At 43.0% G+C, this 24,722-nt stretch overlaps 1 protein-coding gene across 10 annotated transcripts in view; it reads left to right on the top strand.

The window, feature by feature from the left end:
• The first annotated feature begins 9,247 nt into the window (after nucleotides 1-9,247).
• The window catches only part of LOC129861326 (ribosome-binding protein 1-like), a 67,075-nt gene continuing 51,600 nt past the window's right edge, over nucleotides 9,248-24,722 (top strand). For 5 of the 10 annotated variants that reach the window (XM_055932715.1, XM_055932705.1, XM_055932722.1 and 2 more), the window contains exon 1: nucleotides 9,252-9,797. The gene's annotated coding sequence lies outside the window, so the exon portion shown is untranslated. Of the gene's footprint in view, nucleotides 9,798-24,722 lie in introns of all 10 variants that reach the window. The other 5 variants (XM_055932686.1, XM_055932678.1, XM_055932660.1 and 2 more) reach the window with 3 other exon arrangements.

Here is a 24,722-nt window from a genome sequence, read left to right as displayed (position 1 = left end):
ATGTTTTGGCTAATAAACATACTAAAATATGAATAAAATTGAAATTTTGTCTTTCAAATGGTACCACAAAGATGGTTGGAGGTTCACACGAGAGAATGTTGACTTGAATGGGAATATCTGTTGTTTTAAATTATACTGTCAATCCTCCATAGGAAACCTATTGAAATCATATAAATATAGATAATACAACAGACATAACATTCAACGGTGGGTGGGCCGGCGGTCATCTTTGTGGTAATAATTAGTAGTAAAAATGTCAATTTTATTTAAATTTCAATGGTGTGCCAGCTAATGGTCTGTGGTCTGAAGGGATAGGCCCATTCTATAAATGTTATTTCTATGATTGAAATGCCCCGCTTTATTCAAGAGCATGTTGTGTCTCAACCGATGAGGGCACAACACAAAATCCTCAGACGATGTGAAATAGGGTCTAAGCTCCAGTACAACCTATGCGGATAGATAATTGACATTAATTATTTATTTTTTTAATTACAATTTTAATTTAAAATATTTATTTCAAGAAATAATAAAGTTGTTTGAGAAGAATGTTTGTAAGCTTTTAAATGCTATCAAACTCAGCCGTTTATCTTTCCCAGTGATGAAGACATGGATGTCTCATAATACGGTGGGGTATTCAAAATGGACAACTTTGAGCACCTTAATCTCCTGAATGTTTTGGGATTCAGGTCCAAAAAGTCACTTTCCGACCACTTCTTCATTGGGTAAACAAGTATGGAAAGTTTTGTTTAAATCAAAATGGATGCTGTCAAATAGTTATTGAATTAAAATGGATTGACACATATACTATAGCTATTATATATTTTTATTTGTTTTACCTAGCAAAGACCTTTATAGATGACCTGGAGCCAGTGGGTTTGGAGACAAATATGAAGCGGGGGCCAGCTAACGAGAGCATACAGGTCGCATACAGGCAGTATATGGAGCTTTGGTGATAAAACGGATGGCACTGTGATAGACTGCATCCAATTTGCTGAGTCGAGTGTTGGAGGCTATTTTGTAAATGACATCGCCGAAGTCAAGGATTGGTAGGATAGTCAGTTTTACGAGGGTATGTTTGGCAGTATGAGTGAAGGATGCTTTGCTGCGAAATAGGAAGCCGATTCTAGATTTAATTTTGGATTGGAGATGCTTAATGTCAGTCTGGAAGGAGAGTTTACAGTCTAACCAGACACCTAGGTATTTGTAGTTGTCCACATATTCTAAGTTAGAACCGTCCAGAGTAGTCATGCTAGACGGGCAGGCAGGTGCGGGCAGCGATCGGTTGAAGAGCATGCATTTAGTTTTACTTGCATTCAAGAGCAGTTGGAGGCCACGGAAGGAGAGTTGTATGGCAGTGAAGCTCGTCTGGAGGTTTGTTAACATAGTGTCCAAAGGGCCAGAAGTATACAGAATGGTATCGTCTGCGTAGAGGTGGATCAGAGAATCACCAGCAGCAAGAGCGACATCATTGATGTACAGAGAAAAGAGTTGGCCTGAGAATTGAACCCTGTGGCACCCCCATAGAGACTGCCAGAGGTCCGGACAACAGGCCCTCCGATTTGACACACTGAACTCTGTCTGAGAAGTAGTTGGTGAACCAGGCGAGGCAGTCATTTGAGAAACCAAGGCTATAGAGTCTGCCGATAAGAATGTGGGGATTGACAGAGTCGAAAGCCTTGGCCAGGTTGATGAATACAGCTGCACAGTATTGTCTTTTATCAATGGCGGTTATGATATCGTTTAGGACCTTGAGTGTGGCTGAGGTGCACCCATAACTTGCTCGGAAACCAGATTGCATAGCAACATACTGTGGTAGGCTGTATTGTAAATGCTGTATCGGGCTGGTGTTGGGCCCAACATGCATCAAAATGTTTAACATCATTATACAGTATGTTCACTAATCATGGATCAAATTAATAAATCCTAAGCAGTACTTTTAGCATTTCCTTTCATTAATTCAGCGTTTCCTTTTTTTAGGTTATGTATGCAGTTATAGTTTTTACTGTGTCACTGGTAAACAAATATTTTTGTGTGCACAAGAACAATTAATTTGTCAACATTGGAGGATTGACCGGATTCCGTTCTTCGTTTTATGACTTTGTGTATATAGCAACAATGTTTCTAACAGTGTTATCCTGGTGCCTGCAGCTAGCTGTGTGAGAAAATTACATTTTGGCACACGTCAGGAAGTGTGTGTGTGTAGCCTACAGCGACCAATGACATTTCAGCACATCCAACAGGTGCAGTTGTGATGGCCCTGGAGTGGATGGTTTGGAACAGCACTGTCAGTGGTGAAGGTAGAGGATACTGTATTCCCTAAAGGGAAATGTAAGAGCTCTGTTGAATGCACAGGTTGCTGTCATCACTTCACAGCACAGAGATCTATTTCCATCTATTTTCTTTGTGTGATAGGTGTGGTTGTGACGGCATTAGAAGGTGATGGCTGAACAGAGGCTGTAGTGCTGAAGTGACATATTTGACAGCATAGAGATCTATTTCCATCTATTATCTTTGTGTGGCGTATGTGACGTATGTGGAAGGTTCTCTGACCTAAAGTTTGGATCAAGTTGTCACAATGAACTTTCTTTAACGAAAAGATCATTAGAAAACAAATTACAGACTCCTCTTTGAATACCGGTATGTGTACTTTTTACAGAACTCCTGGCTGTTCTTGTACCCAATCCACCTTGTCATGTTGCTGTTACGACTGCAGCTGTAGACCCTTGACCTAACCTGACTTCACAGGACGTGCTACCTTCTCCCGGATAGAGCCCCACCACCCTAACCGTTATCTACTCGGTACAGGCAGAAGAGGACAGGCCACCCCCTCTGAGCCTGGTTCCTCTCTAGGTTTCTTCCTAGGTTCCTGCCTTCTAGGGAGATTTTCCTAGACAACGTGCTTCTGCCTCTGCATTGCTTGCTGTTTGGGGTTTTAGGCTGGGTTTCTGTATAGCACTTTGTGAGAACTGCTAATGTAAAAAGGGCTTTTTAAAATAGATTTGATTGATTGATGGTCACTTCTTATGTAACTCTGGATGACTGTCTGCGTGATCTCGGTTTTTCTTCACATGGTTGCCTGGGAAAAGGGATGGCAACCATCATGGTCAATTCACCCTGAAAACAAAGTTATTCTATTCAGTTCTATTCTATTGTACTCACCACAAACTCCAAAATGACCTAATCTGATTAGATATAGGCTACTCAAAAGACAGAGGACTGTTTCATATTCCTATTCTCTATGGAATTCAATATCTGACTTGGAATTCTCTATTCTACCCTATGTTGCAGAGCAAAGCACTGCAATGTTACACTTCTGGACATCCAGAAACCAGTGGAGGCTGCTTAGGGGAAGACGGCTCATCATCCGGGCCGAAACAGAGCAAATGGATTGGCATTTGCGGCGTAGCAGTGTAGACGTCTTTGTCCTGTCGTGTCCCGTGTCCCTTGTATATATATTTTTACATCTTTTTCTTCGCATATCTTTTAAAAATACTTTCTTAAACCTCAACTTCTAAATACTCTCCTGCAACCCGCCTCACCCAATGTGGCGTGGATCTGCTTTTTTCTAAAGTATTTCTATTTACTTCTGATCTGGAATCCATCTACTGAAGATAGCCAGCTAACTGCCTACCAGCTATCAGTTAGCAAACCATTGCTAGCGGTCATCAGCTAACCTTTAGCTCGGAAAGCTCTCGCTAGTTCGAACAACGTGACTAAAACCAGAGCATAACGGACCTATTTCTCTCCATATCCCCGGATTCCTACCGCAAACTCTGAACATTTTCATCTGGATCTTCGCAACTAGCTAACCACAATCCCGGGTGACCACTCCTGGCTAGCGTTTCCATCCCGGAGCAGGCACCGAAGCAGGCACCAATTAGCCTGAAGCTAATTGGCTAGGGCTCCTGTGCTACCACTGAAGCCCACTCCTGGGCTACAAGACCCGGACCCATTTACTGCCGGTACGGAGCACGGAACCCCGCCTATCCTCTACGACTGGAATACCGACATAATCTGCCCGGGGACTCCAACAGGCCCCTCAGGCGTGACGCCCGCTGAAGGCCCATTCTGCTAACCTACTAGGCCTGTTAGCTACCTAGAGCTACCTGGAACCCTACTAATTCCACGACTGGTCTATCGACGTCACCGCAAGAAGAGGCAAAAACAGACTTCCCCCCCATCGCGACGTCCCCCAAAGGCTAACTTGCCTGCCCCGGTCTGCTAACTGCTAGCTTATCTTGCAGCTAGCGCAGCCAGGAAGCTAGCACCAGTTAGCAAACACAATTCTACAATTCACAACCTCTCTTTCGCCATCGCTATCCGGCTTGGATTCTCTGTCGACACGACCACGTCTGGTTTGCAGACGTGCCCTCAACGGGTGCCCTCAACCGGCCTCCGTCTGAGCAGACCCCCTCCGTCTGAGCAGACCACCCCCCCGGGCTACTAACTTTAAACGCGTGCTAGCTTAGTGGAGGCCTCACTACTCCATCTACGGCTGCCCTCTGGACACTATGATCACTTGGCTACATAGCTGATGCCTGCTTGACTGTCCATTAATTCATGGAACTCCATTCTGTTTATTTGTGTTTTATCTGTCGGCTCTGTGCCTTAACTCAGGATCTGTGTGTAGTTAATCCGACCCTCTCTGCCCAGTCGTCGCCATTTTTACCTTCTGTTGCTGTGTTAGCTGACTAGCTTCTGTTATCTCACCTGCTGTTTTAGCTAGCTCTCCCAATCATGACCTGCAATCACTTTATGCCTTATTGTATGTCTCTCTCAAATATCAATATGCCTTGCATACTGTTGTTCAGGCTAGTTATCATTGTTTTGGTTTGCAATGGACCCCGTAGTTCCACTCTCCGTACCTCTGATACCTCCTTTGTCCCACCCCCCACACATGCGGTGACCTCACCCATTGAGACCAGCATGTCCAGAGATACAACCTCTCTTATCATCACCCAGTGCCTGGGCTTGCCTCCGCTGTACCCGTGCCCCACCATACCCTGGTCTGCACATTATGCCCAGAATCTATTCTACCACGCCCATAAATCTGCTCCTTTTATTCCTTGTCCCCAATGCTCTAGGCGACCAGTTTTGATAGCCTTTAGCCGCACCCTCATCCTACTACTCCTCTGTTCCTCGGGTGATGTGGAGGTAAACCCAGGCCCTGCATGTCTCCAGTCACCCTCATTTGTTGACTTCTGTGATCGAAAAAGCCTTGGCCTCATGCATGTCAACATCAGAAGCCTCCTCCCTAAGTTTGCCTTACTCACCGCTTTAGCACACTCTGCCAACCCTGATGTCCTTGCCGTGTCTGAATCCTGGCTTAGGAAGGCCACCAAAAACTCTGAGATTTCCATACCCAACTATAACACTTTCCGTCAAGATAGAACTGCCAAAGGGGGAGGAGTTGCAATCTACTGCAGAGATAGCCTGCAAAGTTCTGTCATACTTTCCAAGTCTATGCCCAAACAGTTCGAACTTCTAATTTTAAAAATTAATCTCTCCAGAAATAAGTCTCTCACTGTTGCCGCCTGCTACCGACCCCCCTCAGCTCCCAGCTGTGCCCTGAACACCATCTGTGAATTGATCGCTCCCCATCTAGCTTCAGAGTTTGTTCTGTTAGGTGACCTAAACTGGGATATGCTTAACACCCCGGCAGTCCTACAATCTAAGCTTGATGCCCTCAATCTCACACAAATCATCAAGGAACCCACCAGGTACAACCCTAAATCTGTAAACATGGGCATCCTAATAGACATTATCCTGACCAACTTGGCCTCCAAATACACCTCTGCTGTCTTCATTCAAGATCTCAGCGATCACTGCCTCATTGCCTGTATCCGCCACGGGTCCACGGTCAAACGACCACCCCTCATCACTGTCAAACGCTCCCTGAAACACTTCTGCGAGCAGGCCTTTCTAATCGACCTGGCCCGGGTACCCTGGAAGGATATTGACCTCATCCCGTCAGTTGAGGATGCCTGGTCATTCTTTAAAAGTTACTTCCTCACCATATTAGACAAGCATGCTCCGTTCAAAAAATGCAGAACCAAGAACAGATATAGCCCTTGGTTCACTCCAGACCTGACTGCCCTCGACCAGCACAAAAACATCCTGTGGCGAACTGCAATAGCATCGAAGAGCCCCCGTGATATGCAACTGTTCAGGGAAGTCAGGAACCAATACACGCAGTCAGTCAGGAAAGCAAAGGCCACCTTTTTCAAGCAGAAATTTGCATCCTGTAGCTCTAACTCCAAAAAGTTCTGGGACACTGTAAAGTCCATGGAAAACAAGAGCACCTCCTCCCAGCTGCCCAATGCACTGAGGCTAGATAACACGGTCACCACTGATAAGTCCGTGATAATCGAAAACTTCAACAAACATTTCTCAATGGCTGGCCATGCCTTCCACCTGGCGACTCCAACCTTGGCCAACAGCCCCGCCCCCCCCCCCCGCTGCTACTCGCCCAAGCCTCCCCAGCTTCTCCTTTACCCATATCCAGATAGCAGATGTTCTGAAAGAGCTGGAAAACCTGGACCCATACAAATCAGCTGGGCTTGACAATCTGGACCCCCTATTTCTGAAACTGTCCGCCGCCATTGTCGCACCCCCTATTACCAGCCTGTTCAACCTCTCCTTCGTATCATCTGAGATCCCCAAGGATTGGAAAGCTGCCGCTGTCATCCCCCTCTTCAAAGGGGGAGACACCCTGGACCCAAACTGTTACAGACCTATATCCATCCTGCCCTGCCTAGCTAAGGTCTTCGAAAGCCAAGTCAACAAACAGATCACTGACCATCTCGAATCCCACCGTACCTTCTCCGCTGTGCAATCCGGTTTCCGAGCCGGTCACGGGTGCACCTCAGCCACGCTCAAGGTACTAAACGATATCATAACCGCCATCGATAAAAGACATTACTGTGCAGCCGTCTTCATCGACCTGGCCAAGGCTTTCGACTCTGTCAATCACCATATTCTTATCGGCAGACTCAATAGCCTCGGTTTTTCTAATGACTGCCTTGCCTGGTTCACCAACTACTTTGCAGACAGAGTTCAGTGTGTCAAATCGGAGGGCATGTTGTCCGGTCCTCTGGCAGTCTCTATGGGGGTACCACAGGGTTCAATTCTCGGGCCGACTCTTTTCTCTGTATACATCAATGATGTTGCTCTTGCTGCGGGCGATTCCCTGATCCACCTCTACGCAGACGACACCATTCTGTATACTTCCGGCCCTTCCCTGGACACTGTGCTATCTAACCTCCAAACGAGCTTCAATGCCATACAACACTCCTTCCGTGGCCTCCAACTGCTCTTAAACGCTAGTAAAACCAAATGCATGCTTTTCAACCGTTCGCTGCCTGCACCGCACGCCCGACTAGCATCACCACCCTGGACGGTTCCGACCTAGAATATGTGGACATCTATAAGTACCTAGGTGTCTGGCTAGACTGCAAACTCTCCTTCCAGACTCATATCAAACATCTCCAATCCAAAATCAAATCTAGAGTCGGCTTTCTATTCCGGAACAAAGCCTCCTTCACTCACGCCGCCAAACTTACCCTAGTAAAACTGACTATCCTACCGATCCTCGACTTCGGCGATGTCATCTACAAAATAGCTTCCAATACTCTACTCAGCAAACTGGATGCAGTTTATCACAGTGCCATCCGTTTTGTTACTAAAGCACCTTATACGACCCACCACTGCGACCTGTATGCCCTAGTCGGCTGGCCCTCGCTACATGTTCGTCGTCAGACCCACTGGCTCCAGGTCATCTACAAGGCTATGCTAGGTAAAGTGCCGCCTTATCTCAGTTCACTGGTCACGATGGCTACACCCACCCGTAGCACGCGCTCCAGCAGGTGTATCTCACTGATCATCCCTAAAGCCAAAACCTCATTTGGACGCCTTTCCTTCCAGTTCTCTGCTGCCAGCGACTGGAACGAATTGCAAAAATCTCTGAAGTTGGAGACTTTTATCTCCCTCAACAACTTTAAAAATCTGCTATCCGAGCAGCTAACCGATCGCTGCAGCTGTACATAGTCCATCTGTAAACTACCCACCCAATTTACCTACCTCACCCCCATACTGCTTTTATTTATTTACTTTTCTGCTCTTTTGCACACCAGTATCTCTTCTTGCACATGATCATCTGATGATTTATCACTCCAGTGTTAATCTGCTAAATTGTAATTATTCGATTTATTGCCTACCTCATGCCTTTTGCACACATTGTATATAGATTCTCTTTTTTCTACCATGTTATTGACTTGTCTATTGTCTACTCCATGTGTAACTCTGTGTTGCTGTCTGTTCACACTGCTATGCTTTATCTTGGCCAGGTCGCAGTTGCAAATGAGAACTTGTTCTCAACTAGCCTACCTGGTTAAATAAAGGTGAAATAAAAAATTTTTTTTTTTTTTTTTTTGATACCATACCACTTATTCTGCTCCAGCTATTACCAAGAGCCCATCCTTCTCAATGAAGGTGCCACCAACCTCCTGTGCCAGAAACAGATGTGCATAGCTACCTTGAATATTCTCGAATGAAATCGTGTCCACAAAGGGGGCATGGAAATAATTTGTGATGCTCACATCCTTGCCAGTGTGCCTAGTCTCCACATCTGTTGTAGTTTTAAGAACGAGCTTTCACCGTTCAAGCCAAGTAATTCCAACGAGTATTTAAACAACAACTCCCAGAAACACTTTCCATTGTGAGCTACAGACATCGTTGGTTCCATTGATTGAGTAGATTTAGCCAATTAGGAATCTTGTGGATTAATGATGGGATTCATGTTTAGTAGTGGCGGTGTGGCCGTGTTTAGCACAAATTGATTGCATTAGTTTTGGGACCGGGTTGCCTCCGGGATGTGAGCCAGGTGCCCCATTCAAAGTCCACGGCGAAATCGGCTCAAAACAAAAGTGACGTAATTAAGCATGAGAAGTAATGAAGGATTTTGAGGAAAATGCATTATCTGCCTTCCCAATGAAAAACATATTTTATGGAAAATATATGTTGTTTGTTTGTGGACGATGCACCATGTTGCCTTGATGACAACATGACTGAACTGCGCAGATTACTGTTCGATTTGAGAAAGGCGCTCCTCCCTCACCGCTTTTGCCCGGCACGGCACGGGCCATGGACCGGTGCCCTGCTGTTCAGCATAATCGCACTAGCCCAATGTCTAACAGGGACATGCCCACAAAATCAGAGTCGGTGTTTAAGCAAATGCCGTCAAACATCGGGCGAAAGCGGGGAGTGAGGAGCACCATTCTCTAATCTGTGCACGGCTCAGTCATTTTGTCAACATAAAATAAATGTTTGAATTTAAAAAAACAAATCTTTGGGAAAGCAGATAAAGCGTTTTTTAAATAAAAATCAATCACTTTTCCATGGGAAAACACAGAATCCTACCAATTTACACACGTACTTAATTAAGTCACTTTTGTTTTGAGCCGATTTCGCCGCGGGCTTTGAACCGGGCGCCTGGCACACGCCGGGAACAGCCCGGTTTAAAATCGAAAGCAATTAATTTTCAGTCGTTGCAAAACACCTCTACACGGGCGCCCGGGCGATATTAATCGAGCCCCCTCACTGGCCCGATGCGAGCCAGCTCAAAGTGCCACGACTCCATTTAAAGGAAGAGGATTCCCAGACGGACTGCCTGAAAGAGATCATTTTGGGAAATAGCTGCATATTTGACTTCAGATTGAAAGAAATTCAACGACAAAATCCGTGCTTCTTCAACCGCCTCCAGAAGCGGTCTACAGTAGCAGGTATATATAAAAAATAAGGTATGAATTCTGAAGAGCTCTAGAATACTATTCTGAAAAATCAGAACCTTATTCCATATTTCATATGGATGGAAGTCAGACTAACTAACTAGCTGTTTGGCTAATGATGCCTGTAACTATTTAGCATGTGATTCTTACTAGGCAGCAGCTGACAACTTCGCAATTTTATAATAATAAACTAGCAATGAAACTAAGTTAACTGGCTAAAAAGTCAACTAGCTAACGTGTTGTAGCCTACTAGCCTAGCTAACGTTAGCTAGCCAGCTCCTAGCTGATCATTCTCAACTCGAGATGTGATGTAGCGACATAGCAGATAAACTCTGTGTAACGGTAGTTACATAGATTTGGGGAGTTGCGAATTCTCAGCTGGCTATCTCGACTTTCTTGCTAATGCGTTAGCTTTGCTAGTTACGACAGTTTCCCACAAGATGCCAGTTAGTCATGACACAACTTAATTTCCATTTCATGCCATGATAAAATATTTCTAAATTACATGACAGCGTTTTTATGACAAACCTGCTGAATTACAGGACCTGACTGACCACCGCATTTGAGGCTCCAGGGCACCTACCGGGGGGGGGGGGGGGGGGGGGGGGCAGTAGGAATTTGTTTTAGCAGTCCCCGCCAAAGAAAACGAACTTCCTGCATTTCAACACTTTGCCATGGGACAGAGATAAAATGTGCTATTTTATAGCTAATCTCATGCTATTCTTCACATTTTGCCATGCTGATGAGAGAACATTTAGCAGTATTTAAGCAAATTTCTTGCTGGCGCTTATGGCGTGTTCATATGCTGTCGGGGGCCCCAGGCGGAATAGAGCATCATGTATCATAAGGATAAAAATATATATGTATGTATAAAAACACAAGCATTTCGCTACACCCGCAATAACATCTGCTAAACATGTGTTTTTGACCAATAACATTTGATTTGATTTGGATGGGAGTCAGAGAGTAGGGGCTGGGGGGTAGTTACTGCTCTGGCCAGGGAGTAAAATATCCCTTTGGAATGTCCAGACAAACTTGGACGGAGTGTTGGGGTGTTGGCATTATGCCAAGCACTTGTTATAATAACACATATCATGCTTGGCACTATAATGCCAAGCACACACACATCTCCCCCAGCTGCACAGCGTGAGATAATTGAAGTGTACGTAGCCTACTCTTTTGGTGATCCAGAAAAATAAGAGAACACTTATGTGACTGTTTTATGAAAATCTGTGAATATTTGGCCAAGGAAACATTTCTGGTTGGTGTCAGGGAATGTAAACTGTTAGGGAGACTTTTAAAACAGGATTGAATAAAGTAGCAGTAAATATGTTGAATGAGCGTTTGACAAAATTACCTTATGTATTGAAGTCTAATATGGTTATTTACTTACTTTCGTAGCTCTTTGTTAGATGCACGCTTTTTGTAAGTACCGGTAGTTAACTCTCCACTCCTAGTTTAGCTGGAATGTAGCCCGAAAGGATTTTACAAATGTATTTGGTTGACAATATGAAATTGGCCAACGCCTCTTCTTGCACTGCGGAGAATTATTATTTTTATTTTTTTAATTTCACCTTTATTTAACCAGGTAGGCTAGTTGAGAACAAGTTCTCATTTACAACTGCAACCTGGCCAAGATAAAGCAAAGCAGTGCGACACAAACAACAACACAGAGTTACACATGGAATAAACAAGCGTACAGTTAATAACACAATATAAAAAAAGAAAGTCTATATACAGTGTGTGCAAATGGCGTGAGGAGGTAAGGCAATAAATAGGACATAGTAGCAAGTAATTACAATTTAGCAAAATTAACACTGAAATGATGGATATGCAGATGATGATGTGCAAGTAGAAATACTGGTGTGCAAAAGAGCAGAAAAGTAAATGAAAACAATATGGGGAAGAGGGAAGGTAGATTTGGGTGGGCTATTTACAGATTGGCTATGTACAGCTGCAGCATATCTGTTAGCTGCTCGGATAGCTGATGTTTAAAGTTAGCGAGGGAGATATAAGTCTCCAGCTTCAGCGATTTTTGCAATTCGTCCCAGCCATTGGCAGCAGTGAACTGGACGGAAAGGCGGCCAAGAGAACTGGAAGGAAAGGCGGCCAAAGGAGGTGTTGGCTTTGGGGATGACCAGTGAGATATACTTGCTGGAGCGTGTGCTACGGGTGGATGTTGTTATCGTGACCAGTGAGCTGAGATAAGGCGCAGCTTTACCTAGCAAAGACTTATAGATGACCTGGAGCCAGTGGGTCTGGCGACAAATATGTAGGGAGGGCCAGCCGACGAGAGCATACAGGTCGCAGTGGTGGGTGGTATATGGGGCTTTGGTGACAAAACGGATGGCACTGTGATAGACTGCATCCAGTTTGCTGAGTAGAGTATTGGAGGCTCTTTTGTAAATGACATCGTCGAGGATCGGTAGGATAGTCAGTTTCACGAGGGTATGTTTGGTGTTGTGAGTGAAGTAGGCTTTGTTGCGGAATAGGAAGCAGATTCTTGATTTAATTTTTGATTGGAGATGTTTAATATGAGTCTGGAAGGAGAGTTTATAGTCTAGCCAGACACCTAGGTATTTGTAATTGTCCACATATTCTAAGTCAGAACCGTCCAGAGCAGTGATGCGAGTCGGGCAGGCAGCGATCGGTTGAAAAGCATGCATTTAGTTTTACTAGAGCTAAACTTCTCTGCGCTACAGATCCCTTTTACGGGATCACTTTTCTAAACAACCGCTAGAATTGCAGGGCGCCAAATGCAAAAATATTACTAAAAATATTTATAATCATGCAATCACAAGTGAAATATACCAAAACACAGCTTAGCTTGTTGTTAACCTGTTGGGGATGGGGGCGCTGTTTAGACTATTTATGCTAATTGGGTAATTTTTGAAACGGCTTCCCACAAAATCCTTGATCGTACAATATGCATATTATTATTATTATTGGATAGAAAACAGTCTATAGTTTCTATAGGAGTTGAAATTTTGTCTCTAAGTGGAACAGAGCCTATTCTACAGCAATTTCCCTGACATGGATTCAGATTTCAGAAATGTTGGCCACTGTTCTGAAGTCAGTTAAAACGGCACTGATATTGCTATGACTATACGGACACTTCTTACGTCTTCCCCTGGATGCCTTTACGTGATGACGATTCCAATGGGGTCGATTGCGCGTTCACAGGCCCCACAAATGAAAAAACCCTGAAGCTAGTCATTCTTTTGGAGCTGCGTCATGCGCCTAGAGGACACCGGCCCGCTCCTGTTCCAAGCATTAGTGAAGGGGGTAATATTACTCGGGTCATGTTTCTACTCGTTATGGGAGTTAAAAACATCATAAGGTAGTTAATTTAAAGCGTTTTATAGCAATTTATATCCGTTTAGTGCGATTTTGGGACATTTATTTTTGCAACGATGTGAATAGTTGGGCACGCTTTTCAGTTCATCCCGAACGCAGTAGGCATTTCCACATGGCAAGAGGACAGCTTTCCACCAAAAGACGATTGCTCTCAAGAAAGGATCCTTTGCCCAAGATACTGATGGAAGAACAGCTCAAGGTAGGACATTTTTATTATGATAAATCGTGTTTCTGTCGAAACATTTTAGTGGCTTAGGACGCCATGTTTTATGACGTAGCTTCGCTAGGCGCAAACTGTATTGAAAAGTAAGGATAAATAAAAAAATGTTATTCCGCAATTGTATTAAGAATTAAATTGTCTATCAATCCCTGTCCACCCTATATTTTTTAGTCACGTTTATGAGTATTTATGTATAAGAGTAGATCACTGTCTAAGTGGCGCAAGGACTTTTTCTGACCAGCTTGTCTACATTTCACATTGTCTAACCATGATTTTGGTGGCTAAATATAAACATTTGCGATCAAACTCTATATGGAATGTGTAATATGATGTTACAGGAGTGTCATCGGAAGAATTCTGAGAAGGTTAGTGAAAAAATTAATATCTTTTGGCGATGTTGACTTTTATCGCTCACTTTGGCTAGAATCAATGCTGGGCTGCTATGTGCTATGTGCTACGCTAATATAACGATTTATTGTGTTTTCGCTGTAAGACACTTAGAAAATCTGAAATATTGTCTGTATTCACAGGATCTGTGTCTTTCGATTCGTGTATGCTGTGTATTTTTACGAAATGTTTGATGATTAGTAAGTAGGTAAACACGTTGCTCTAAGTAGTTTTTCTATTCCATTTGTGACGGTGGGTGCAATTGTAACCTATGCCATCTACCTGAAATATGCACTTTTTTCTAACAAAACCTATCCCATACCATAAATATGTTATCAGACTGTCATCTAATGAGTTTTTTTGTTGGTTAGGGGCTATAAATATCTTAGTTTAGCCGAATTGGTGATGGCTACTGGTGTTGGTGGACAAATAAAAGATGGTGGATTATGCTAATGTGTTTTTAGGTAATAGATGTACATCTTTACATATTGTGTCTTCCCTGTAAAACATTTTAAAAATCGGACAAGTTGACTGGATTCACAAGATCTGTGTCTTTCATTAGCTGTATTGGACTTTAATGTGTGAAAGTTAAATATTTTTAAAAAATATTTTTTTTGAATTTCGCGGCACTGGTTTTTCAGTGGGGGGGGGGGGGGGGTGTGCCGCTAGCGCCACGCTGATCCTAGACAGGTTAATCCACCTATCGTGTCAGATTTTGAAAATATATTTTACAGCGAAAGAAATCCAAGCTTTTGTGAGTGTAGCTCTCAATGCTACAACAGCTAGCCCCAAATTAGCATGGTCACGAAAGTCAGAAAAGCAATCAAATTAATCGCTTACCTTTGATAATCTTCGGATGTTTGCACTCACGAGACTCCCAGTTACACAATAAATGTTCTTTTTGTTCGAAAAATATTACTTTTATAACAAAAAAGCGCCATTTGGGTTGCGCGTTATGTTGAGAGAACTACAGCCTTGTTCCGGTCCTGAAAGGAAGATGAAAATTTCCAAACGTATTAGAATAGAAATATTTTTTGTAATATTTTTTTAATCATGCAATCACAAGTGAAATATACCAAAATACAGCTTAGCTTGTTGTTAATCCACCTATCGTGTCAGATTTTGAAAATATACTTTACAGCGAAAGAAATCCAAATTTCTGTGAGTGTAGCTTACAATGCTACAACAGCTAGCCTTATATTAGCTTGGTTAGCTTGGTCACGAAAGTCAGAAAAGCAATAAAATTAATCGCTAACCTTTGATAATCTTCGGATGTTTCCACTCACGAGACTCCCAGTTACACAACAAATGTTCTTTTTGTTCGATAAATATTACTTTTATAACAAAAAAGCGCCATTTGGGTTGCGCATTATGTTGAGAGAACCAAAGCCGTGTTCCGTTCGACAAATTCCAAAAAGTATCCGTAATGGTCGTAGAAACATGTCAAATGTTTTTTATAATCAATCCTCAGGTTGTTTTTAACAAACATAATCGATAATATTTAAACCGGACCATAACCTATTCTTTAAGAGACAAAAGGAAAATGGAGAGCTCCTCTCGCGCGCGCAGGAACTATTCAGATGACACCTGACTACTTATGAAACATCTCGCTCATTTTTCTAAATAAAGGCATGAAACTATGTCTAAAGCCTGGTCACAGCCTGAGGAAGCCATTGGAAAAGGAATCTGGTTGATACCCCTTTAAATGGAAGAAAGACGGGCCAGGAAATCAATCAATCAATCAAGTTTATTTTATATAGCCCTTCGTACATCAGCTAATATCTCGAAGTGCTGTACAGAGACCCAGCCTAAAACCCCAAACAGCTAGAATGCAGGTGTAGAAGCACAGTGGCTAGGAAAAACTCCCTAGAAAGGCCAAAACCTAGGAAGAAACCTAGAGAGGAACCAGGCTATGAGGGGTGGCCAGTCCTCTTCTGGCTGTGCCGGGTGGAGATTATAACAGAACTATGCCAAGATCTTCAAAAATGTTCAAAAGTGACAAGCATGGTCAAATAATAATCATGGATAATTTTCATTTGGCTTTTCATAGCCGATCATTAAGAGTTGAGCCGATCATTAAGAGTTGAGCCGATCATTAAGAGTTGAGCCGATCATTAAGAGTTGAGCCGATCATTAAGAGTTGAGCCGATCATTAAGAGTTGTCATTAACACAGTAAAAAAAAAGAAATTACTTCTGCGTTATGTTTTCGTCTGCAGAATACTTTTTGTAATACTCACAGACAATATTTTGACAGTTTTGGAAACTTTGGAGTGTTTTCTATCCTAATCTGTAAATTATATGCATATTCTATGATCTGGGCCAGAGAAAATGTACATTTACCTTGGGAATGATATTTTAAGAAAAAATAAATTCTGACCCCTAGCGTCAAGAGGTTTTTAAGAGCAGTTGGAGTCCACGGAAGGAGTGTTGTATGGCATTGAAGCTCGTTTGGAGGTTTGTTAACACAGTGTCCAAAGAAAGGCCAGATGAATACAGAATGGTGTCGTCTGCATAGAGGTGGATCAGAGAATCACCCGCAGCAAGAGCAATATTATTGATATAAACAGAAAAGAGTCGGCCTGAGAATTGAACCGTGTGGTTTACCCATAGAGACTGCCAGAAGGACCTCCGATTTGACACACTGAACTCTGTCTGCAAAGTAGTTGGTGAACCAGGCGAGGCAGTCATTTGAGAAACCAAGGCTATTGAGTCTGCCGAAAAGAATGTGGTGATTGACAGAGTCGAAAGCCTTGGCCAGGTCGATGAATACGGCTGCACAGTACAATCTTTTATCGATGGTGGTTATGATATCGTTTAGTACCTTGAGCGTGGCTGAGGTGCACCCGTGACCAGCTCGGAAACCAGATTGCACAGCGGAGAAGGTACGGTGGGATTCTAAATGGTCAGTAATCTGTTTCTTAACTTGGCTTTCGAAGACTTTAGAAAGGCAGTGCAGGATGGATATAGGTCTATAACCGTTTGGGTCTAGAGTGTCACCGCGGCAGCTTTCCAATCTTTAGGGATCTCGGACGATACGAAAGAGAGGTTGAACAGGCTGGTAAAAGGGGTTGCAGCGGTGGATAGTTTTTGAAAGAGAGGGTCCAGATTGTCTAGCCCAGCTGATTTGTAAGGGTCCAGGTTTTGCAGCTCTTTCAGAACATCTGCTATCTGGATTTGGGTGAAGGAGAAGCTGGGGAGGCTTGGGCAAGTAGCTGCGGGGGTTGTGGAGCTGTTGGCCGGGGTTGGGGTAACCAGGAGGAAAGCATGGTCAGCTGTAGAGAAATGCAAAAAAATTCTCGATTTATTGTGGATTTATCGGTGGTGACAGTGTTTCCTAGCCTCAGAGCAGTGGGCAGCTGGGAGGAGGTGCTCTTGTTCTCCATGGACTTTACAGTGTCCCAGAACTTTTTGTAGTTAGAGCTACAGGATGCAAATTTCTGTTTGAAAAAGCTAGCCTTTGCTTTCCTGACTGACTGTGTGTATTGGTTCCTGACTTCCCTGAACAGTTGCATATCGCGGGGACTATTCGATGCTATTGCAGTCTGCCACAGGGTGTTTTTGTGCTGGTGGAGGGCAGTCAGGTCTGGAGTGAACCAAGGTCTATATCTGTTCTTAGTTAAAAATTTAATTTACGGGGCATGCTTATTAAAGATGGTGAAAAAAGTACTTTTTAAGGAGTAACCAGGCATCCTCTACTGACAGGATGAGGTCAATATTCTTCCAAAATACCCGGGCCAGGTCGATTTAGAAAGGCCTGCTTGCAGAAGTGTTTTTGGGAGCGTTTGACAGTGATGAGGGGTGGTCGTTTGACCGCGGACCCATCGCTGAGATCCTGATTGAAAACAGCAGAGGTGTATTTGGAGGGCATGTTTACGGATTTTGGGTTGTACCTGGTGGGTTCCGTGATAATTTGTGAGGTTGAGGGCATCTAGCTTAGATTGTAGGACTGCCGGGGTGTTAAGCATATCCCAGTTTAGGTCACCTAAAAGAACGAACTCTGAAGATAGATGGGTGGCAATCAATTCACATATGGTGTCCAGGGCACAGCTGGGACCTGAGGGGGGTCTATAACAGTGAGAGATTTATTTCTGGGGAGGATTATTTTTTAAATTAGATGCTCAAACTGTTTGGGCATAGACCTGGAAGGTATGACAGAACTTTGGAAGCTATCTCTGCAGTAGATTGCAACTCATCCCACTTTGACAGTTCTATCTTGATGGAACATTTTGTAGTTGGGGATGGAAACCTCAGAATTTTTGGTGGCCTTCCTAAGCCAGGATTCAGACACGGTAAGGACATCAGGGTTGGCGGAGTGTGCTAAAGCAGTGAGTAAAACAAACTTAGGGAGGAGGCTTCTGATGTTAACATGCATGAAACCAAGGCTTTTTTGGTCACAGAAGTCAACAAATGAGAGTGTCTGGGGACACGCAGGGCCTGGGTTAACCTCCACATCACCCGAGGAGGACTAGGATGAGGGTACGGCTAAAGGTTATCAAAACTGGTCATGTAGTGCGTTGGGGACACAATAAAAGGAGCAAATTTCTGGGCATGGTAGAATAGATTCAGGCCATAATGTACAGACTGGTGGGGTGCGGGTACAGTGGAGGTGAACCCAGGCATTTTGTGACGATAAGAGATGTTTCATCTCTGGACATCCTAGTTATGCTGGGTGAGGTCACCGCATGTGTGGGAGGTGGGACAAAGGAGGTATCTGAGGCATGTTGAGTGGGTCTCGGGGCTCCGGAGTAAACTAAAACAATGATAACTATCCTAAACAACAATATACAAGGCATATTGATATTTGAGATAGGCATAAAGCAATCACAGGTGTTAATTGGAAGACATAGCTAAGGCAACAACGGGTAAGACAACAACAACTAATCAGCTAAGACTACAACCGGTAAAATGGTGATGAATGGGCATAGAGGGGTCAGTTAACTACACACAGGGCCTGAGTTTGAGGCTGGGGCTGACAGATAAACAAAAAAATAAACAAGATGGAGTACCGTGATTATCAGATCTCAACATTGATTGGAGAAGTGTATAACATCACCAGCACCACATCTTTATCATATAATATCTTGTCATACAGTGGGGAGAAGTATTTGATACACTGCCGATTTTGCAGGTTTTCCTACTTACAAAGCATGTAGAGGTCTGTAATTTATATCATAGGTACACTTCAACTGTGAGAGAAGGAATCTAAAACAATAATCCAGAAAATCACATTGTATGATTTTAAAGTAATTAATTTGCATTTTATTGCATGACATAAGTATTTGATACATTAGAAAAGCAGAACTTAATATTTGGTACAGAAGCCTTTGTTTGCAATTACAGAGATCATACGTTTCCTGTAGTTCTTGACCAGGTTTGCACACACTGCAGCAGGGATTTTGGCCCACTCCTCCATACATACCTTCTCCAGATCCTTCAGGTTTCAGGGCTGTCGCTGGGCAATACGGACTTTCGGCTCCCTCCAAAGATTTTCTATTGGGTTCAGGTCTGGAGACTGGCTAGGCCACTCCAGGACCTTGAGATGCTTCTTACGGAGCCACTCCTTAGTTGCCCTGGCTGTGTGTTTCGGGTCGTTGTCATGCTGGAAGACCCAGCCACGACCCATCTTCAATGCTCTTACTGAGGGAAGGAGGTTGTTGGCCAAGATCTCGCGATACATGGCCCCATCCATCCTCCCCTCAATATGGTGCAGTCGTCCTGTCCCCTTTGCAGAAAAGCATCCCCAAAGAATGATGTTTCCACCTCCATGCTTCACGGTTGGGATGGTGTTCTTGGGGTTGTACTCATCCTTCTTCTTCCTCCAAACACGGCAAGTGGAGTTTAGACTAAAAAGCTCTATTTTTGTCTCATCAGACCACATGACCATCTCCCATTCCTCCTCTGGATCATCCAGATGGTCATTGGCAAACTTCAGACGGGCCTGGACATGCGCTGGCTTGAGCAGGGGGACCTTGCGTGCGCTGCAGGATTTTAATCCCTGACGGCGTAGTGTGTTACTAATGGTTTTCTTTGAGACTGTGGTCCCAGCTCTCTCCAGGTCATTGACCAGGTCCTGCCGTGTATTTCTGGGCTGATCCCTCACCTTCCTCATGATCAATGATGCCCCACGAGGTGAGATCTTGCATGGAGCCCCAGACCGAGGGTGATTGACCGTCATCTTGAACTTCTTCCATTTTCTAATATTTGCGCCAACAGTTGTTGCCTTCTCACCAAGCTGCTTGCCTATTGTCCTGTAGCCCATCCCAGCCTTGTGCAGGTCTACAATTTTATCCCTGATGTCCTTACACAGCTCTCTGGTCTTGGCCATTGTGGAGAGGTTGGAGTCTGTTTGATTGAGTGTGTGGACAGGTGTCTTTTATACAGGTAATGAGTTCTAACAGCTGCAGTTAATACAGGTAATGAGTGGAGAACAGGAGGGCTTGTTAAAGAAAAACGAACAGGTCTGTGAGAGACGGAATTCTTACTGGTTGGTAGGTGATCAAATACTTATGTCATGCAATGTCTTGTTCTCCCCACTAAGTGCAAAGTGACTGCAAAAGAGACAGGTTGGACTGTCAATTCTCATCAAATGCATAGGAACCCTGACTGAAATATTGGACAAATCAACCTTTTTTTTGTAAATGAGCGGTGTTTTAATTTGTTGATAAAATGCAGGACATGAACGTTTTATGTGTGGGATGCGTGACAAAGTGCCGAAATGTGGTACTGTCCCATACAATCCGGGACATGTGGCAACCCTAATAGGCTAGATTCTATTGACTGTAATGGAGAGCTTTTGATGGCGTATACTAATAGAGTGGGAAGGATGGAAAGTGATGTTGCATAATAGGCTATATGATTTTCCTAAACGATTTGCATTTCTCTCTGCATGAAAGGGACATTTCTTCAGAGGTACAGTAGGTGGCATATGGCTAACTCTTTGCTGCCTTTTCTTTCTACACATATCTATTTTTTAAGCATTGTGTGCAGGTTAGAGGCAGGCACACTCTGTTTGATCTGTCTAGCTAGACCTTACTTCCTAACCAGATGGAGAGGCTGAGCTCTTGGCATGACTCACAGCTTATATTTCCTCCTCCCTTTGCATAATTTGCCAAATGGTTAATTCCACCAAGCCATAATTTGGCCTATAAAAACACTGAGCAGGTAGGCTATGCTGCACTTGGGTGGCAGAAAGAGCTTTCAATTCAAGCATACTTCTTTCCTTTGATTTGCCAAAATCGGTTTAGTTTAGGGTTTCAATCACTTTTTGACAGCACCCCTTTTGATTTGAACGAAACCTTCCATAATTATTTGTTTATTAGGATCCCAATTAGCTTTTGCAGAAGTAGCAGCTAGGCTATTCTACCTGGGGTCCACAAAAAACGCAAAACATGACAAGTAACAAAACACTGATAGACAAGGACAGTCACACAAATTTTAAATTCAACGATATGCAAAAATTATAATACAAACAATACAACAAAATTATTGTGTGTCCCCTCACAGTCCCCACAGTTCTGTGAGATGTTGCTTAACCTTTCAGGAGCCTCTACCCCGGGTCCGGGAGCACCCCCCCCCCCCCACACACTGATTAGCATCGCTAGCATAGCGTCACAATTAAATAGTAGCATCTAAATATCATTAAATCACAAGTCCAAGACACCTAATGAAAGATACAGATCCTGTGAATAAAGCCACCATTTCAGATTTTTAGAATGTTTTACAGGGAAGACACAATATGTAAATCTATTAGCTAAACACGTTAGCAAAAATCACCATTTTTCTTTGTCCACCATTTTCTCTCAACACCAGTAGCTATCACCAATTCGGCTAAACTAAGATATTGATAGCCACTAACCAAGAAAAAACCTCATCAGATGACAGTCTGATAACATATTTATGGTATAGGATAGGTTTTGTTAGAAAAATTTGCATATTTCAGGTATAAATCATAGTTTGCCATTGCAGCCAGCATCACAAATCTCACCAAAGCTCCTAGAATTACTACACAGAGCAACGTGTATTACCAATTTACTCATCATAAAACATTTCTTAAAAATACACAGCACATAGCAATGGAAAGACACGGATCTTGTGAATTCAGACAACATTTCAGATTTTCTAAGTGTTTTACGGCGAAAACACAATAAATCGTTATATTAGCATACCACATACGCAAACGTTACCCGAGCACTGATTCTAGCCAAAGAGGGCGATAACGTAATCATCGCCAAAATATATACATTTTTTCACTAACCTTCTCAGAATTCTTCAGATGACACTCCTGTAACTTCATATTACAACATACATATAGAGTTTGTTCGAAAATGTGCATATTTAGCCACCAAAATCATGGTTAGACAATGACAAAAGTAGCTCAGCTGGTCAGAAAATGTCCTGCACCATATTAGACAGTGATCTAGTCTTATACATAAATACTCATAAACTTGACTAAAAAATACAGGGTGGACAGCGATTGATAGACAATTTAATTCTTAATACAATCGCGGAATTACATTTTTTAAAAATTATCCTTACTTTTCAATACAGGTTGCGCCAAGCGAAGCTATAGCAAACAAAATGGCGACATAAGCGTTTAACATTTATCGACAGAAACACGATTTATCATCATAAATTGTTCTTACTATGAGCTGTTCTCCCATCAGAATCTTGGACAATGAATCCTTTCTTGGGTCTAATCTTCTTTTGGTCGAAAGATGTCCACTTGTCCGTCGAAATGCCCACTAACGTACGACCGGGACCCCGAAACGTGCCCGGAGCTTCAAAGTCTATTACAAAGCAATGCCTCAAAATCGCACTAAACGGATATAAATTGCTATAAAACGGTTTAAATTAACTACCTTATGATGTTTCTAACACCTATAACGAGTAAAAAGATGACCGACGCTATATTACTGGCTAAACCAAGGCTTGGAAAAAGGCCAGTCAGATATCCTTCTTGCGTTGAGCGCAGTGTCCAAAGGAACGCTACTTCCGGTATTTGGTGATTTATAGAGCCAATGATTGCGCAATCGACTCCATTCAAATTGTCACCACTTACTGACATCTAGACGAAGGCGTGGGCAGTGTTTGTATCTCATAGGATTAACAGAGACATTTAAAACTGATCTGGAACCAGAGGCCAAGATGTCTAAATCTCACACACTGGGAGGAAAAGTGCTGTAGAATGAGTTCTGTTTCACTCAGAGACATAATTCAAACGGCTATAGAAACTAGAGTGTTTTCTATCCAATAATAACAATAATATGCATATTGTACGAGCAAGAATTGAGTACTAGGCAGTTTAATCTGTAGAGACAATTATGCTAATTTGAAACAGCACCCCCTATAGTTGCAAGAAGTTAATCTGATTTTAAAGGTAATTTTGCTGTTTGCTTGAGTAATTGGAGATGTTAGTTCCATGCGAGCAATGCTCTGTATAATACTTTGTGTTGCCGTGAATTCGTTTTGGATCTGGGGATTGTGAAGAAACTACTGGTGGCATGTCTTGTGGGGTATGAATGGGTGTGTGAGTTGTGAAGAAACTCCTGGTGGCATGTCTTGTGGGGTATGAATGGGTGTGTGAGTTGTGAAGAAACTCCTGGTGGCATGTCTTGTGGGGTATGAATGGGTGTGTGAGTTGAATGTTATTTGATTTATGCAAACAATCTGGAATGTATTACAGTAACATTTCTCATAACTAGAAGAGAAGCAGTAAGTCTCTCAATTGTCAACCAGGAAAGACTGGTATGCATGCTGTTGATGTTAGTTCTGTGTGTGTAGTTAAGGGCAAGGCGTGCTGCTCTGTGTTGAGCCAGCTGCAGCTTTGCTAGGTCTTTCTTTGCTGCACTTGACCACATGTGACTCGTTTCAGGAAACTAGGCGTATGTCGACTTCACTACTGTACTTCACAGGAGCAGCATTTGAACGTAAACAGTTAAATTTTTTATCAAATTCGTTTTTTGCAGAAATGCCTTCTGGAACGTGAATTTTCATGTGCCTTAATAACAAACTTGTATTCCATCCATAAATACGATTAAAATTGTTAAATTACGAGCCTAGTTGGTTTAGCCATGGAAAAACGCAGGAACCTTCCCACTAGCCATGATTGGCTGAGATAATGTATGGGCTGGACATGCCAGGAAGTGAGTTTAGATAGAAGCGTGCTACATGGCAGACCAGTCTTTAACGTGAGCTATTCAGTATGTGTTGACAGTCCTTTCTACCGTGCTGTTTTTGAAAGATATAACGCTAACCATCGAGAACTACAAAAGTTTTGCTACTTTTCTCAACAACATTGATGCCCGGAATTTAGCAGACGCTATCGACAGATCAGTAGGAAAGAGTGATGGGCTACTTTCTGCACACGCCACGGTCAGTGTGAACCGGTGTGACTTGACACAAAGCTAGCCAAACAAGCTGTAGCTACAAACAAGAGTTAAATGGTTCCAGTCTGCCGTGAAGCATTCGTCCATGTATACGGGTAGAAGTCTAGCTACATTTTCCAGATATACTTTATAATTTTTTTAGGAAGTCATTTTTATTTCAAGTTAAAGTATACTGTTAGCAAATGTTAGCTTGCTGGCTCGCTAGCTAACCTTACGTGTATGATCTGTGTAGTAATACTATTTGAATCAGAAATCCATTTGCATCCAGTTAACATTAAACCTAGTTTGTTAGCTTTAGCAGATTCATACTACAGCTATGACAATGTTTTTATTGGTAGTAGTATGAGTTGGGATATGCCGGTTCATTGTTTAGCTAGCTAACTACATGTCTAATCGAAAGACTCCACTTCGGCCAGATTATTACAAAACCTATCAAATTGGGTGTGTCTGGGGGTGATTAAGGCCATCGATTTGTATTTCATGAACATGTGTACGTACATGTCTAGACAATAGTGACCCATCTGCTTAGCTAGATGTGGGTGGAGGCTGGTTATAGCATTTCCTTCACACGATCCATACATTTAGAC

Source organism: Salvelinus fontinalis, chromosome 1 (assembly GCF_029448725.1).
Source record: "Salvelinus fontinalis isolate EN_2023a chromosome 1, ASM2944872v1, whole genome shotgun sequence".
NCBI classification, from domain to species: domain Eukaryota; kingdom Metazoa; phylum Chordata; class Actinopteri; order Salmoniformes; family Salmonidae; genus Salvelinus; species Salvelinus fontinalis.
Note: the sequence above shows the minus strand (reverse complement) of the source record. Positions and strands in the feature narration are given on the sequence as shown.